A 12,252-nucleotide genomic window follows, 5' to 3' on the forward strand; every position below is an offset into this window, starting at 1 on the left:
GCAAGCATGTTATCAGTGGGCTTCATTACCAGCCCACCTATTTATCTTACCTTATCTTTTTTTATTTATCTTACTTTTTTTCCTACTTTCTCTCTAAACTCCAGGTGCCAGGGAATATTCAAAAACCACATCAATTTTGAGACAGGGTTTCTCTCTGAACCTAGAGTTCATTAATTTGGCTAGACTGTCTGGTCTGCAAATCCCAGAAATCCTCCGCCTCTGCCTCCCCATGGGTGTGTGCTATAGTGCCTGGCTTTTTACATGGGTGCTAGGGATCTGAACTTAGGCCCTGATGTTTGTACAGCAAACAATTTACCAACTGGGCCATCTCACCAGCCCTGGTATCATCCTCCTCCTCATTATTGTCATCATCTCAGTGAGGGGTGTCAACACTGGGTCTTATGCATGCTAAGCAGGTGTATTCTGTCATGGAACTGCATCTAAGGCCCAACTGCTGCTACTGGAAGCAGCAAACTCAACTCAGTGCTGTGGGCTGTGCAGCTTGAGACCTTCCCTCTAGGACAGCCGTTTGAGTCTTAGCTAAGGTCTAAGGTCTTCACTTACACTGTAGAAAAAACATCTCAGGAGGAATCACTATAAAATGAAGCTGGGGTGTGTATTAATTATTCTCTTGCCAGTGTTACCAATACCTGACAAAGCAACTCAAGAAAGAAAAGATTGATTTGTCTGTGGTTTGAGGGGATTCAGGCCATATGATGGGAACGGACGGCAGCAGATGGTTCCGTGATCTCATGAGCAAGCAGTTCCATCAGGTTGGCAGTCAGGAAACAGACAGACAAGCGATGGAGAGCTGTAAGGTCAGGGCTTACCCACAGCAGTCCACTTCCCCCAGCGATTCTATAGCCTCCCAGAGCAGGGTCTACCACCAGCTGGCAGTTTGATCAAGCACAGCCTGTGAGGGACATTTCTCATCTACACCACACACAGAATTATTTAAATGGCAGGGTAGCTCATGCCTGTAATACCAGCACTCAGGAGGCAGATATATAATGAACTCCAGACCAGCCTGGGCTATGTAGGGAGCTCCAGACCAGCTTTAGTTACATCAGCTACGTGGTAAAATGATGTCTCAAAAAAAAAAAAAAAAACAAAAAAACAAAACAAGGGGCCGGAGAGGTGGTGCAGTGGTTAAGAGTGCTGATAGTCTCACACCTAGCTTGTGTGAGACTCTAGGTTTAAGGGGAATGGGCAGAAAGAGAGAAAGGAGAAAAGAGGAGGAAAGGAAGGAGAGAGTCAGGAGATCGTTCAGCAGCTAAGAGAAATTTTGCATGAGGACCTTAGTTTGAATTCCCATTACTAGTGTAAAAATACGGGTCTAACCATGTGTCTCTATAACCCCAACACTGGTCGATGAAGGCAGACAAGCCTCTGAAGCTCCCTGGCCAGCCAGAATAACTAACCCAAGTAGTAAATGTCATATTCAAAGAGAGACTTGTCTCAAGGCAATAAGGCAGAGGATGATAGATGACACTTGTTTTTTGTTGTTGTTTGTTTTGGGGATAGGGTATCTCTGTGTAACCCAGACTGACCTTGAACTCATGGAGATCTACCTGCCTCTCCCTCACTAGTGCTGGGAATTAAGGCATGTGCCACCACTGCCAGGCTGACAGAAGATACTTGTGTTCTGGCCTCCACAAGTTTGTATACATACTCAAGTGTCTGCACCACACACATACCCTACCCCCACACATACAAAAGAGAGACAGTAGTACACACTTGAGCACCTTAAGAGAGAATCCCACTGAGGTGTCACAACAATATTTATATATGTGATTTTGGTGGCCTTTAAATTTGCCTTGTTCAGCAGAGGTCATCTCTAACCAGGTTTACAAGAGTAAGGAAAAGTGGTGATTATCTTCTGTTTCCTCTAGTGAGTGAGATGATGGCAAGGCCCTTTATGAGATGCAGGTGTTCAGATTTTCAGACACAAAAGGAATGCCAATAAGATAAAAAACACAGGCCAGAAGGGTCCATGGAGTTCTCATTCTGTAGGTTACTGTGAGAAAGGGGTGCTGGCAAGGTTGCATGAGCTTTGGGGGAAGTGAAGTTCCCTTGATGTTTTAATGTTAGCTGTCTCATATGCTGTTTGCATGGAAATTCTTGTCTCTAAGGCAGTGCAAAATAGAAACTAGGACCCAGGGCCTCTTCTTCCCACTCCCTATAACTTCTTCCTAACATTTTATTCTGCCTGCTTATTGCATTGGTTTACTGTAGTGATGTGGATATAATGGACAGTTTAGCATCTTAACCAATTCAAACATCTCTGAGTAAACTCATGTGGTCACCATATGCTGTGCCACTTTTCCTAGCAGGATGTAACCCATATCTATTCCTACCTGACTGGACACCAACAACAAACCAAAGAAACCATTTCACAGATGTCTGGCTTAGTGAGCCAGTGAATGTGTTGGGGTTACTTACAGGAGCATGAGCAGCTATGACACTGAAGTGGCTCTTTCTTCCAGCAACCATTCCCTGTGTATGAAAGGGAAGGGCAGAGCTCCTCAGACCCTCCCCACTCCACAACTGTAAAAGCTTATAGGTCCCAGGGAAGGGTCCCCCATGCCTACCTCTCAACCTACTGAACCCTGTCTCATTCCATGAGGTATCACTGTGCTCAGTCCGAGTGTCCTGTGTGGTAGTCACAGCTGGAGCTCACAGGTCTGCCTGTTGTCAAATGGACAGAATTCTTCACCCTCTGATGGAGGAGGGTCATCTGTCTATGTGTTACTTTCATTTGTTAATAAAGAAATTGCCTTGGTCCTTTGATAGGACAGAAAATTAGGTAGGCAGAGTAGACAGAACAGAATGCTGGGAAGAAGGGAAGTGACGCAGCCGCCATGGAGCCAGCTGCCAGGTCAGACATGCTGAATCTTTCCTGGTAAGCCACCACTTTGTGGTGGTACACACATTTTTAGAAATGGGTTAAGCAAGATATAAGAGTTAGCCAGGAAGAGGCTAGATATAATAGGCCAGGCAATGTTTAAAAGAATACAGTTTCCATGTCATTATTTTGGGGCATAAGCTATCCAGGCAGCTGGGAGCTGGGGCAGCAGGAATGCAGCCCCCTGCTCCTACTACAACCCTCACCTAGCTCTGTAACTTTCTTTACCACCCCCTATTGTGACTTTGTTCCTATTAATGATTGCAGTCTGTGGTAGTGACTCCAGCTTTGTCTCTGAATGTTTCTGATCTAGGAACCACATGCATGTGGACTCAGGGAATACATTTCTTTTATGACTATTTTTAATCAAGCCATTGCCATGATTGCCCTAATTTTTGAAAATTGCCTAAAATTTTCAAATGTTTAGTTATTTATTTCATTATTTTGTATGTATGTGTGAGTTAGTGCAGGTGCACAGAAGCCACTGATGCATGTGGAAGTCAGAGGACTTTCAGGAGTCTGTTCCCCCCTTCGTCTTGCTGAGGAGGGTCTTCTTCCTGTTGTTGTGCTACATACCCCAGGCTAGCTGATCCTGAGGGCTTCCAGCTGATTCTCCTAGTTCAGTCTATTTCACCATTAGGTTACTGGGATTACAGATGTGTGTCACTACATCTGGCTTTAAAAATATGCTTTAAATTGAAATAGAATTATACCACTTTCTTCCCTCCAGCCATCCCTTGATCCTTTCATGTCATTTTCCAACAATCTCAAGTTGATAGTCTTATTATTGTTATGTAAGTACGGACATATGTATGTATGTATGATGTATGTACACAGACTAAAATGTGTAGATACAGCTTGCTGAGTTTATTTTTGTTGTTTGTGTGTATATGGTTTCAGGACTCTGCATGGATAGTGAATAAGGGAGCTCATTTCTGGGAGGAGCTGATTTTCCTTTTCTGGCAGTCATTAGCTGCCTATAGTTCTATTTATTTATTATGCATACAATATTCTGTCTCTGTGTATGTCTGCAGGCCAGAAGAGGGCACCAGACCTCATTACAGTTGGTTGTGAGCTATCATGTGGTTGCCAGGAATTGAACCCAGGACCTTTGGAAGAGCGAGCAACGCTCTTAACCACTGAGCCATCTCTCCAGCCCCTATAATTCTTTATCTATAGGTGAGACCCTGCAGACCCTTATCCCTTCCTTGTTACCATATTCATTGATATGCCCATTGTTCATGCAGCCATTGCTAGGAGCGACCCTTTCTCAGCAAACTTCTTATTCTGGCTCTCACAACCTTTCCACAGCCTTCCCTGAGCCATAGATGCAGGAGCTGTGATGAGATGTGTCCGCTGAGGCTGGGCTCCCCATGATCCGTTGACTTTTGCATTGTGCCCAGTTGTGGTTGTCTGTCATGGTCTCCATTTGCTCTAAAGAGAGGCTTGTTTGATGCAGGGTGATAATTACACTTACCCAGGAAAGGTGGCTTGCATCCACACTGGCTTTTTTACATGGATTCTGGACACAGAACTCAGGTCACCAGGCTTGTGTAGCAAGTGCTCTTACTGTCCCAGTTATCTTAGTGGACCATTTGCTTGCTTGCTTTTGGTTTTAGGGATTGGATCTATGAACTCATGCATGTTAGGCAAATGCTCCACCATTGATATTTGTGTCTGGCCCAGAGTGATGGATTTCACTATGACATTTTATTTAGTTGTTTGCTTTGAGATGTGGTCTTACTCTATAACTCAGACTGGCTTAGTATTTGTATGTACAGCGGAGTGGGGACTACAGTTTGTGGTAATCCTCCTGTCTCTGCTCTTGAGTGCTGGGACAGAGATTTTACCACCATACTCAGCTCATATGTACATACAACCACAGAGTTTGATGGTATTTGATCATATGCACCCACATATTGTATTATCTTTTAAAAAATGTTTTTAAATTTGTGTTTATATGTGCACATGTGAGTGCAGGTGCCCTCAGAGGCAAGAGAGTTACAAGTCATTGTGAGCTATCTGACATGGGTGCTGGGAACCAAACTCAGTCACTCTTCAAAAGTGGGATGTGTTCTTAACTTACCACATTACCCTTTCTGGTCTCCCCTCCTTTCTTTTGCTGATACCTCTCCTCTTTCTGCCCACTACCCACCTTCTACATTTATATCATACATAGTTTTTTAAAACTAGACTTCACACAGAAGACAAAACGTGCAGCATTTGTCCTTCTGGGTCTGACTTATTTTATTCAGTGTCATGTGCTCTGGTCCATCCATTTTTCTGAAGACATGACTGGCTGATTTTGATTGTCATAATGTCTTCAGGGATCATCCATGTCATAGCATAGCATAGTCAGTATTCCCTTCCTTTTGTGGTGAAGGTTCAATTGTACATAGATGCTATATTTTGTTGTCCATTTCCCATCTATACTCAGGTTGGCTTCCCTCTTCGGCTCTGGAGAATACTCTGATGTAGCATGAGTGTGCACGCCTGCTCACATTCTCACTTCTGGGCGTGTTCCTGCAATTGAGATTGCTGAGTCATTTCCACATTTGTTTTTCTTCAAAGGACTGGGGAGGTCATGGTGACTTGATGCTTTCCTGCCTTCACAGGATCTCCCTAGCTGCCATAAAGGGCTCAGGTTGTGGTGGGGAGATGGGGGAACTGGTAGACTTGAGAGAAGGCAGGTGCAGGGATTCAGCTAAGAGATAGAAGATGTTTGAAGCACAAAGTTTGCCACCTGGCTTGGGAGGCCACAGAGAGCAAAGAAAGAAACAAATAATTCCAAGTATGGAAAAGTACTACAGAAGACACAAAGAGAAACAGAGTTCTATGATAGCAGGAAAACAAGAGAATACTTTCTCTGCCTTCCTTCTTCCTCTTCCTCCTTTGCTTCTCTTTTTTCTTTCCCTTCTTCCTTATCTCACCTTCCTTTCTCTTTCTTTTGTATAGTTTGTAAAAATTTTTAAAATATTTGTGTGAATTCTTGTTTTGCTTGCATGTATGCCTGTGCAATGGGATCAGATCCTCTGAAAATGGAGTTACAGACAGTTGTGAGCTACTATGTGGGACTTAAACCTGGGTCCCCTGAAAGAACACTCAGTGTTCTTAACTGCTAAGCCATCTTTCCAGCCCCTAACTTGCCATTCTTTCCTTCCTTCTCATCCCCTCTTTTCTCTTCCTCTTCTTCCCTCACTGTATATCCCAAGCTGGCCTGAAATATCCCCCACCCCCCGCCACTGCCTCCCATGTTCTGAGATTACATGAAGCCACAAACCCTACTCAGCTTTAGGGCACTGAGCTAGGCACTCTCTTCCAGAGTTTTCCTGGCACAGTGAGGTTGGAGTTAAAGGAAGACCCAGGAGTTATTAGTTAGTGACAGCGGTGGTGCAGAGTATTATTTTCTGTGACATTTTATAAACTCCTCAGCCACATGTGGGCAACTTCCCAATTTCTCTTTGCCTCTATTTCCTTACCTGTAGCATCAGGGTACACCTGTTTCCTAGGATTGCTGTGTTGAGCAGGACGAACATGGTGTGATGCCAGGCATAGCATCCAGGGAACACTAGCTACACTGATGTTTATTCTGTACTGGTTATGCTGCTTCAGACAGAAATAACTGCCTAGAGCAGCTAAAATAGACCCCTGAAACTCTCAAAACAGATTTCAATGTAACTTTTTACTGTTCCTTTATTTAAGGGAATTCACTATACAATGACTCAGTAATCAATCACCTGTATCTTCTGGTAAATGATTATATAGAAAAAAAATGTAAAGTTTAAACCTTAAGTTGTGAAGATCTAAGAAAATGTTTTAGAGTCTAAGAAGGCTTTTTTAAGGTGTATAAATGCAAGTTATAAAGGTCTGAGGATGTGAAACCTTAAATGGTGATAAGAAAGTGATCTAAGGTAGAAAAAGAATAAAAAAAGTCTCAGATTCTTTCCCTCCCTATGAACTAATGTTCATAGTCTTAACATTAATCAATGGAATTCTGATAAATTATTAATCTATCTCTGGCAAAGAACCATTACTACTATCATAGTCATAAGCTCAAGATTTTAAATCTCCTTTGGTTGTTTTCTAGGTATAGATTTAAGTGTTTCTTACTGTGCTAAGAACATCCCGGTTTTCTGAGAAAAAGAAAGGGTGTTCATGTTTTTAACGAGAAGCATTTTTGGGTCCCCATGACTTAAAGGCGTGAGTCTACTGCCTTTTCTACAGTGCAGATTTCAGTACAGATGTCAGTGAGAATGCTAATGTGTCTGAAACTTCATCTTTTGCTCTGCCAGAATCCTGCCAGATCCCCTCAACATCTGCATCCCGGACAGCTTGAAAATGGTTACCCCTAAGTGGTCCAACCTCGCAGACTGCTTCAACCAGGTCTGCACTTTCACAGAGCCTGGACAGCAAAGCCGGCTATCCCAGCACTTGCCAGCATCCTAGCTTTTTCAGGTCCCTGAAAGATGCTGACACTCCCAGACAACAGGAAACAGTCTGGAGAACACAGCACCTCCATTCCCACCTACCAGCTACCCCTTCCCGTTCCCTCACATTTTTATGGTAAACAAAAGGGGTGAATGTGAGTTTTTGATGTGCAGGAGCTGCCCCTGCCAGGTGCCTTTCTTCCAGCACTATGTGACACGTGCACCCCTTGAAAGTGCCCCGCAGGCACAGATCACTCTCTTGTCCCTCTTTTTTCCTCTTGTCTCTTGCTCCTTTCTTTCCTCTTTTCTTCCTCTTGTTTCTTCCCTATATCTCTGTCTGTCTGTCTGCCTGCCTCTCTCATGTCCCCCTCCCACATGCCTTCCACTCTTTCACCCTCTTCCTCCACCCTCCCCACCCTCTGTGTTTAGTGGCAGACCTTGGCAGGGCCCACTGAAAAGTACTCACTTCACCTTTCTTTTTTTGTTCTTTCAACAGAACCACCTTATTGTGGACTCTCAGTTTCCAAAACTATGTGCTTAATAATTCTCCCTCCCAGTGTGTTTTTGTTTGTGTTTTGTATGTATATTGTATGCACAAGTTGTGTCCATGCATGTTGACGCATGCATCTTCAGGTGTCTTTGGCAATAATTTCTTCCTATTACTTTTTAATAGATTGATCTTTAATTATGTATATGCTTGTTTGGGGGGTTATTGCACGTGAGCTCACATCTCTCAGAGGTCAGAGGACTTGCCCTGGAGCTGGAGTCACAGATGGTTGTGAACTGCTTACTGTTGGTGCCAGGAACCTACTGTGGTAAGACCAGGAATGGCTCTGTACTGTTTAGCCCTTCCCCAGAATTGCCACCTTCCTTTAATTATTATTATTATTATTATTATTATTATTATTATTATTATTATTATTATTATATTTTTTTGACACACAGTTTCCTGTAGCTTTGTCCTGGAACTAGCTCTTGTAGCCCAGGCTGGCTTCAAACTCACAGAGATCCTCCTGCCTCTGCCTCCTGAGTGCTGGGATTAAAGGCGTGCGCCACCACTGCCCAGCACCTTATTCTTGAGACAGGGTCTTTTACTGAAACTGGAGCTTGCCAGCTCAGCTAGATTCCTAGCTAGCAAGCTCCAGGAGTCTTTGTTCTTCTTAAAAAATAATAAAAGGGGGGCAGGGGGTGTTCTTCTTGAACACGGGGCACGGGACAGACACCCACGGCGGAACAAACACAGACACGACACGGCGGCTCCCACGTGGGTCCACTTTAGTGGGGGGAGGGAAACACAAAAGGACGAAGGATGTGGGACACACGAGGAAAAGGCAGGACGAGAGGGGGGCCTCGTGTGGCCCTGCCTTTTAACGGGGGGGCACAAGGCAATCTGGGAAGAATATCCCACACCTGCGCGCAGGTGTGCGCACAGGCAACCATAGTCCAGGGGGAGTCTGGGAGTTGTAGTTTTCCAAAAGAACAACAGTCTTTCTTTCTTGTCTCTCCCTGGCTCCGGGACTGAGATTACAAATACTTACTGCAGCCGGGCGGTGGTGGTGCACGCCTTTAATCCCAGCACTTGGGAGGCAGAGGCAGGCGGATCTCTGTGAGTTCGAGACCAGCCTGGTCTACAGAGCTAGTTCCAGGACAGGCTCCAAAGCCACAGAGAAACCCTGTCTCGAAAAAACAAACAAACAAACAAAAAAACCAAAAAAAACAAAAAACAAAAAACAAACACTTACTGCAATGCTCAGTTTTTTATGTGGGTGTTGGGGATACACACTCAGATTTTCATACTCACCTTTTTCCAACTGGGGTCTTTCTAGCTCCTCCCCTTCCTTCCTTCTTTCCTTCCTTCCTTCCTTCCTTCCTTCCTTTCCTTCCTTCCTTCTTTCCTTCCTTCCTTCCTTCCTTCCTTCCTTCCTTCCTTCCTTCCTTCCTTCCTTCCTTTCTTTCTTTCCTTCCTGTTGAGTCTGTGTAACTCTGGCTGTCCTGGAATTCTCTCTGTAGAGCAGGCTAGCTTCAAACTCAGGGATTGGCCTACCTCTGCCTCCTGAGTGCTGGGATTAAATGTGTGTACCATCACTGCCTAAATCCCTCCCCTTTCTTTATGTTTTACTCAGCCGTAATAATCTGACGTCAGCCGTGGTGACATAAGTCTTTTATCCCAGCACTTGGGAGTCAGGGGCAGGTGAATCTACAAGTTTGAGACTGGGGTGGTGTCAGGACACAACAGATGTGAGCCTGTTGCACATTGTCTGGAGGTCAGAGAGTTTTAGCTTATTTTTGTTCTTTCAAAGTTGTTGACAACAGGCATGGCTACAAAACAAGATATCCTGATCTAGGGTGTGGTTACTGGACATTAAGATGGCCTCTAGAAGTGGATCCACTCTACCCTGACAAAAGATCAGAGAATTCAAGCTTACTTCTGCTCCTTCATTTAAAATAGGAGGTTTTGGGGCTGGAGAGATGGCTTAGTGGTTAAGAGCACTAACTGCTCTTCCAGAGGATCTGGGTTCATTTCTCAACATCCACAAGGCGGTTCACAACTGTCTGTATCTCCAATACCTGACACCCTCACACAGACAACCATGCAGGCAAAACACCAATGCACATAAAATAAAAATAATTAAAAAATAGGAGGTTTGATGTAGGGAATGGCTGCCTACAGGATACTTGGTCTAGGATGTGTGTTCACTAGATATTCCTGTCCCAAACATCAAATAGTTTACTCAGGAAATAATGGCTTGATCGCTCAAGGATTGAAGCAAGTAACTGTTCTGGTTGTCCTTTGTGTCACGTTAAAGCAGTCTTTTGCCTTCTTCCCTCCTTTTGTATTGGGTTATAAAAGTATATGGAAAATAAATGCGGATGAATTCAATATTCAGTATTCACTGAATTGCCCTCCTGGTACTGTTCTATGTCTCGGTGTTTCTTTCTTATTTCTGTTCTTCCTACCAACATTTCTTGTCTGTGTTAGCCACATGGTATATGGTGCCTTTTATCAGCAAGGCATTCCCATCTTGCTTCCTCTGTGTCTTGGTGACAACTGCAGACTGACCCTTTCCTCTTCCCAGAATTCTCCTGTTCTCGTTGTCCTGCCTATACTTCTTGCCTGGCTACTGGTCAATCAGCATTTTATTAAACCAGTACAAGTAACAAAACTTTACAGAGTGCAAAACCATTGTCCCACAGCACTCCCTACTATATCTAGGCTGAGCAAGTTATCTATTCACAGAGAATAGGTTCCCAAAGAGCTAGTACAAGCAGTAGGGACAAATCCTGGTGCCACTGACAGTGGCCCTGCAGTCTTCCCCAGCCATACAATGGTCACTCACATTCAGAGGGACTAGTTTGGTCCTATGCTGGTTCCTTCCCTGTCTGGCTGGAGTTGGTGAGCTCCCATTAGCTCAGGCAGACTGTTTCAGTGGGTGTCCCCATCATGGTCTTGACCTCCTTGCTCGTATTCTCACTTCTCCCACTCTTCAGCTGGACTTTGGGAGCTCAGCCCAGTGCTCTGATGTGAGTCTCTGACTCTCTTTCCATAAGTTGCTGGATGAAGGGTCTATGGCAATATTTATGATATCCATGAGCCCCAGATAAGTCTTATTGACCATTTGATGTAAACTTGGTGCTAATCAGCAGAGAAAGGTAACCATATATTCTTAAATTTTATTGCTGGTACAGACATTCTTGAGAGGCCACACTACATACTAATAATAGTAGATATTTAAAGAGAGGGATCTGATGGGAGAGACTTTTCACCAATTTGTTTTGCTGGTTTTTATAATCTTGTGTGTATATATAGTTTTTTTGGTATATGATCATGGTAAAATATATTATGCATTCAGCAAATGTATACTATATGCATATTTTTGTAGGACACTGTGTCCTCAATTTGCATTTTCTGATTATAAATGAAGCTGAATGTTTTCTCCTATTTTTATCTGCTATATGGATTTTCTTCCTTTTGAAAGGGAGTATTCAATGGTACAGCACTTGCCTAGTGCTTGTGAGGACCCAAGTAAAAAGGAAAGAAGGAAGTGAGAGAGTGAGGGAAGAAAGAGAGGCATGTTACCATATCTTGTTCTTTTTTTCCTGGTTCTGGGGATTGAACCCAGGGCATTGCAAATGTCAGGCAAATGCCTTACTACTGAGCTGCATCCCCAACCTAGCCCTTGTCATTTTTATATGTTGTCTGGCTTTATTTTATTGATTTCAAATACTTCTTTACTTGGCCCAGGGCAAAAGGCTTTGCCACACATACCTTGCAAATATCATCTACTTTCTTTTGATGGGAGTTTCTAAATGAAGTTGAACTTAACATCCCACTTCCTTTTTATATATTATGTAAGTCCATAATGCCAGTGCAGTAGAAGAGACCTCAACATTAAGGGGAAACTATTTTCTTATACTTAGGAGAGTGAAATCTTTGGCCAGGGAGGAGACCTACCATTCCAGTTGGGCAGATCAATGGCCTTGCTAAGGGACCAGCCCTTGGGACCTCAGAACTACCTGCAGGAAAGTGGCCTTGCCTTAAATCATTCAAAAAGATAGACAGAATAACTTTCTTAAATGAGATACTGTACTTTTCCTTCCCAGACTTTTTTCCCCCAATGAACCTCTGTGAAGTTCAGTAGGATTTGCTGACCCCTCTGACTCAGAAAGGGAATTTTCCTTTTTCTTTCAAAACTTGGCTAGTCTTCCTCTGGTCCTTAGGGCTTTCTCACTTCCTGCACGTGGCTGACCTGCTGGCCTACCTGCCAGCTTTTCCCTTCTCCTCTCCATTTTACTCCAGGCAGCTGCCTTGTTTCAGTCTTCCTCACTTAAAAGTTCTTGGCTATTTGAGTCTTCCCACCACTGCATGTAGTATTGGCTGGTGGAGTCTACTGTTTGTCTATTTGTGTTGTGCAGAGGATC

The sequence above is a fragment of the Microtus ochrogaster genome, chromosome 7 (assembly GCF_000317375.1).
Source record: "Microtus ochrogaster isolate Prairie Vole_2 chromosome 7, MicOch1.0, whole genome shotgun sequence".
NCBI lineage: Eukaryota > Metazoa > Chordata > Mammalia > Rodentia > Cricetidae > Microtus > Microtus ochrogaster.